A 6429-nucleotide genomic window follows, 5' to 3' on the forward strand; every position below is an offset into this window, starting at 1 on the left:
GTAGCTCAGGCTAAAGACTCTGGGTTCAATGCCTAGTACTAAAATAAGAGAAAAAAAATGGGTGTCCTAGTTATTATGGCCCTTTGTTTCATATTCTGTAATGAATAGGCAAATATATCATCTCTCAGATGGAATCAAATCCTGCCTCTTGTGCTCAGGACTGTTCAAAGAGCCAGGTAACCCCAGCTCCAACCCTGGCTTCCAAGGAGCTTACATCGCATCATTTTTTTTTGGAGACAAGATCTCGCTGTGTATTTGAGGCTGGCCTTGAACTCACTCACTATGGAGCCCGGGCTGTCCTGGAAATCGCAGTGATCCTCCTGCCTCAGCCTCCCCAGTGCTGGGATAACAGATGAGCCATGCCTGGCTACCTCTCATGGTGAAGGAAAGATTTACTTTGATCATGAGCAAGAGTGGACTAAATTGCAGCACAGACCTGCAGAGCCCCATGGGTAGTGCACAAGGCACCCTTACTCTGTGAGCACCCCCATAATATGGGTCAGGAGAGCACAGAAGACTACATGCACTGCACTCCACATATAATATTTCTGTGATGAAGGAGAGAGATGCTTTGTTCTGAAGTCCCCAGTTGCTTTTTTTTTGGTGCTGGGATTGAACTCGGGACCTTTCGAGGCAGGTGGTGGAACTACAGAGCTAAATCCCAAGCCCCACCCTGCCAGTTGCTTCTCTGCATGATTAAAAATTTATATTTGAGGAGCAAATAATAAACATCCCTCTAAAATATGTCGTTTCATTTATAATTTATTAGCACTTCATGACGTGTCCTTTCTCCCATCTAAATATTATTTACTCCTTCTTAAGACTTCTTAAAATGCCAAAAGCAGAGCACCCAAGAGAATTGGAAAGGATCAACAAGCTAAGACCCAAAGTATTGCCGCATAGGAACTTGCCATTCTGAGTGGTGTGAGATTGTGCCTGGCTGAGGGACAACACTAAGCATTCGTTTTCGGGGTATTATACTCAGCATCACGCACTGATTTGTGTTGGCCAAATTCCTTCTCAATGTAAACTTACTTTTGTTTGGAATTCTTGAAGGGAGTTTCAAAGGAAGAAAATGTGCAGATATACCATGTTTATTTGTCTTATGTCCCTTGTATGTCATTTTAGACTTGACTCCATATTCATAGCCATGACACAAATGTTAAATATTCTTCAAAAGTACAGAATGCAGTCCAGTGCTGAAATCAGACTAGCAAACTCAGCAATGCATTTGAAGATGTGTGCTACCTTTTGACATGGTTTGTCCCCTCCAAAACCTGGACTTTGGTCCCAACACAATGCTATTGAGAGGTGGCAGGACCTTCAGGAGGTGACAACTTGATGCTTCAAGACTGGACTGATGATACTTTTGCGGGGCTGGGTAATTCCCACTGGGTGAGTTCTGGGTCTGCAGGACTAGACTATGGGTATTAATAAAGCAAAGTTGCTCTTTGTGTCTACCTCTTTCCCACACACCCATGTGCCCCTCAATAGCGCCATGCTTGTGAACTCCCCGGCTTCCAAGAACTCCAAGTTAAAACAAAGCTCTTTTTAAAAAATTACTCGGTCTCATGTATTCTGGTACAGCAACAGAAAATGGACAAAGACAAGTATCACAGGACTCAAGGAGTCAGAGACTTCTTGCAAACAATTTCAGTGGCAAATATTTTAGTAGAGTTATTAGGAGTAGGGAAAAAAATCTTTTACAGCAGTTTGACCAGTCTCCGCAGTAGTTTTAAAAGGACAAATTCAAGAAACTTTCTTCTTACTCTAGAGAAATATTCAGAACAAGGATCACTTATACATGGGTCTGAAATTATATATGGTAAGAATGATTCTATTATTTCTTTTTTAGTTACAGAGATCAAACCTAATAGCTCATGAAAGCATTTTACCACCAAGACACAACCTAGCCCTAGAATACGGAATTATGAAAGTATTCTGTATAATTCTTTTCAAAGTATGACATGCTTAAAAATAAAAAAGGAGCAAAATGGCACTTTACAGAAGAGATATTACTACTTTTGTCATTGTTGTTTTTGGGAGGGTTTTTGTTTTGGTGCCGGAGTTCGAACTCAGGACCTTGCACTTGCAAGACAGGAGAGAGCAGCACTGGGCTAAATCCCCGGCTGAGACATTACTATTATTTTAGCTAGAAGTAAGTTCATATGTGTTATCATGGAATTGTTTTTCAAGAAACTGAAATATCTTTGGAAATATTTACAAAATCATCATGATTTTTCTGTAACACTGTAAGTTACTAGAAGTCTGAACATCAAAATAAATTTTACGAAGTCTCCCTTCTGGTATAACTGGACCAGAAAACCCCTCTTTGGGCCCAGGGAGCTCACTCACCCTTTTAACCAGGCCTGCAGAAGTGGCCTAAGGGTTAACCTGAGGATGCAGAGCCCCACACCTGCCAAGGAACATTGATGAGGTGCAACACCACCTGTTTTCTTGACTTATGATTCAGGAAACTGGCGCCAATTTAACTTTCCTTTACCTTTTCTAGGGTAAACAGTAACTTGAACTATATTAAGAAGGTGCCTTAAGAGGCTTAGCAACCAGCTAGACACAAGAGGTGAGGGAGAGGGACAATTAAAATGGGTTCTAACTTTTTCTCCAAGGCAAATACATACACTGGAAAAAGAGAAGACTGCGGAGTAGGGGAGACTCTGTGGAGTCTGGGATATACTGTGTTGGGATCCCTTAGTGCACCAAGGTGGAGTAGCTAGGAGGCAGTTAAAAATAAGATCCTCAGCTTAAGTGAATGATGGAACTGGAAATGTAGGTTCAAGAGGCATTCTCATGTAAGAGGTAAAGTCACAGGTGTGGACTGGAACACTTTATGGTTCAAATAGCTGTCATGGTGGTCAGAAACTGTTTTTTCCAAAGAAGCATGTTTTCAAAGTGCTCTGGCAGGAAGCTGAGATACAGTACAGTGTCTGGCTACTCAGACATAGGCGCCACCTTCTCTCCCATCCCCAGGAATTGGGTGACAGGGCGGGGGGCACAGGGCACACGAATGTGTGAAGTGCTGGCGCACAAAGTAGTCCACAAAGCAGTCACCAGTTTTCAGTGAATGAGAAAAAGAAAAACACAAACACTTACAAGTATAGACTCTTTCAACCCAAACATTATTCTTTCTCCTGACGTTGTATGCTTCCTTAGTTGACACTCATTTGTGAAGTCAAGGTGGTGGTGATTTAGTGGTTTTTCTCACAAGTTATTTTATGCTTCGTCAGCAGCACGTGACTTAACCCTACTTTTCCTACCTGGGACGCCCTCCTCACTCTCAAGCCCAGATTTCTTCGAGACTTAAGTTTCTATTGGCAGACTCTGGATTAGTTCCCTAGAGCTGCCATCACAAAGAAATATAAATAAGGTGGCTGGAAACAGAAGTTTGCTGTTTATAGTTCTTTAGGCTGGAAGTCTGAAATCGAGGCTGGTCAGGTTCTGTCTGAAGGCTCCTGGGAAGGGCATTCCCTGTCTCTTTCTATGCCTGGCATCTGCCAGCCATTCTCAGACTTCTTGTCTGGTAGCTGTGCTGTTTGAATCTCAGCCTCCATCATCACAACCCATTATCCCTGCATGTGTCTGTGTCTGAGTTTCCTTATCTCATAAGGACACCAGTCACTGATTTAGGGCTAATCCAGTATGACCTCATCCAAGCTAATTACATCTGCAAAGATCCTATTTCCAAATGCTATCACATTCACAAATACAGACAGGGGTTGGGACTAAAACATAATTTTTAGAGGACACAATTCAATCCATAACATTCTATAAGGATATATATTTAAATGAATATGCCGATAGCTTCCTAAATTATATGGTAAATACCAAAATGCTTGCTTTTTTCAAAATGAAGCATACAAACAATTTCTGAGGGTATAAAATAATAAAAATGAGCATAAGATCAGCAATTTGAGTGGTAGTCTTCTGTTTCCTACATCATTCCCAATTGCATAAACTCTTGTGTAGAGAGCTGTCTTAGGTTTTTTTTCCCTCACTCTCAAACTTCCTCAGCTCTTTAGTTTTAAAAGAATGCCTGCCATTCCCCTACCACATATAGTTTAGCTTCCTCCTGCTCGTCACTGCTTGGTGTCAGCAGTTACTTGAGAGAGCTGGTGATCCCCCGGATCCGGGTACAGCTCCTCAGGAGGCACAGGAAAGGCCTCAACAGGATGTAAGAACATGTGACACTCATGCCGTTTCAGGTGACTGATATTCAGATCCAGGATTTCAATATGAAGACAACAGTGTCTGTTTAACATTCTAATTTTGTCTTATATTACAAAATCTGAAGTACTGTTTCCAGGTGGTTTGTGGCTTCAGAGCACAAGTATGTGGAGCACTGCCAGCCTGTGGATGGTGGCAGAGGCCAGTGAGCAGTGAATACAACTCACCAGCAGCACATCAAAGGCCCTGGCTGGCATCCTCCATCCCGTTAGGCAACAGAGCCTCCTTTCACAGGAGAGAATGTGAGCCCAAGGTACAAAGGAACCTCAAGGTTAGGCAAATATTCCTTCATAGCTAGGAGAGTGTCTGGAGGGAGGAGCTCTGACAGTGTTGTTTTGGGGAACAATGCCATGCAAATATAGCTAATGATAAGTGAAGATAATGGCCTAGACCTTGGTTTTGGGTGAATTTACTAGGTTGGCAGCTTCAATAGCCACACTTGCTCTAAGTTTCTATTTTTTTTCTTTTGTCTTTTTTTACATTTTAAAATTTTCTCTGCTGGAAGAAACAATTAAATTCAGATAGCAAAAAACACATTTGGAAGGTACTGTAAGACAATGCTAACAGCCGCAGTTTTATGAGCCAAGTTCCAGCAGCTGGTCCGTAATGCTCAAAACCTCAACTAACTGGGTCTGGGCTGAGGAACAGATGTTGAGGTAATGCTGTCTTACAGCAGAAAGCCTTGCTCCCCCCATCTCCTTTCGGACCCCTCAACCCCACTTGGTTCTCTTACAAGCACCCCTGTGCTCCTGCCAAGGTGCAGGAGAGAGGGACTATTCTGCTGGTGACATGTCCCGCTGTGGTTCTCTGCAGAACTAGACCACATGGACACCTAACACTCTGACAACAGGGGTCTGAGAAGTCAGCGGCTCCCTGGGGGATTCCTTAGGTTTCTAGAGACAGACATCACGCCCTAGTGTCACAGCAGGCATGGTGGTGGGTCAGGCATACTGCACACCCAGCATGACACCCTTCCCAGTTCCCACCCCCTCAAAGTCTAACCCTTTCCACAGCCCTCCAGTGGCTTCCTCCCCCTCCCCCATCAGGGCCTGGCTGGAGCCTCCTTTCTCACACACTTGCCCCACATTTCCTGTAGAACTCTTCCTTGGATTTTCAGTTTTCATCTGTTATAGTCACAGCTGTGTCGAGAGCTGTCTTAGCTTTTTTTCCTCACTCTCAAACTTCCTCAGCTCTTTAGTTTTTAAAAGAATGCCTGCCATTCCCCCACCACCTATAGTTTAGCTTCCTCCTGCACATCACTGCTTGGTGTCAGCAGTTACTTGAGAGAGCTGGTGATCCCCGGGCCCGAACTGCTGAGATGCAGCTCCTCAGGAGGCACAGAAAAGGCTGACCTACACCTTACTGGACTGTAAACTTCACAAGGCGAGGGAGGGGTTTGTGGTGTTTCTGCAGGGCTGAGAGCCTACCCCATGCACCTTCCTGGGTGCATATGGTAAAAAATCAGAGACATGTTTATAGCCATAATGCAACCCAGAAAGGGCTAAAATCAGAGTGATGCCTGGAGAACACAAAGGTCTCCTGAGCAAAAGATAAGCTCATCTATCATTAACTCATTGTGATCCTAGTGTGATTAAAGGAATTCCAAACCAGGAAAAAGCAAACAGGACTGACTCTGGAGCACCTTGAAACACAGTCGTGGCCCTAGGCTTCATCCCTCCCCTGTGGAAACCACTGCGATTGAAATCACATCTCCACATCTGGAACTGGCTTCCTCAACCTCGAGCTATTTAAACTAAATCTAGAAAGGAAAACAACGCCAGCATAGAAATGCTGGGCAAAAGCAGGAAGAAACTTGGAAAAGCGGGTCACATCAGTGCTGTGCACCGGTCAGGCGGGAGACCCTAGCACTGGCACCTCGAGACCCAGACATCTCTATATAAAAGATCGGTCGACATCCCAGACCCGACACCCCTGATGCCCTCAGATCCCAGCCAGGCCCCCATTTCCCCGACCACCTACGGTAGATCCCGGTCCCTGACACCCGGAGATCCTGGCTCCCGATACTCCGAGATCTCGACATCCCCGAGACCCCCACACTCCCGAGATTCCCAAGACTGACCCGGCCCCCACATCCCAGCAAACACCCAACAACTAGATCCCGGCCCCTGACACCCCGCGGCCCAGCCTGGCCCAACTCAATCCCTCGCCCGCTCGCCGGGCCTACCG

This window comes from Fukomys damarensis, unplaced genomic scaffold (assembly GCF_012274545.1).
Source record: "Fukomys damarensis isolate Sample0158 unplaced genomic scaffold, DMR_v1.0_HiC HiC_scaffold_10, whole genome shotgun sequence".
NCBI lineage: Eukaryota > Metazoa > Chordata > Mammalia > Rodentia > Bathyergidae > Fukomys > Fukomys damarensis.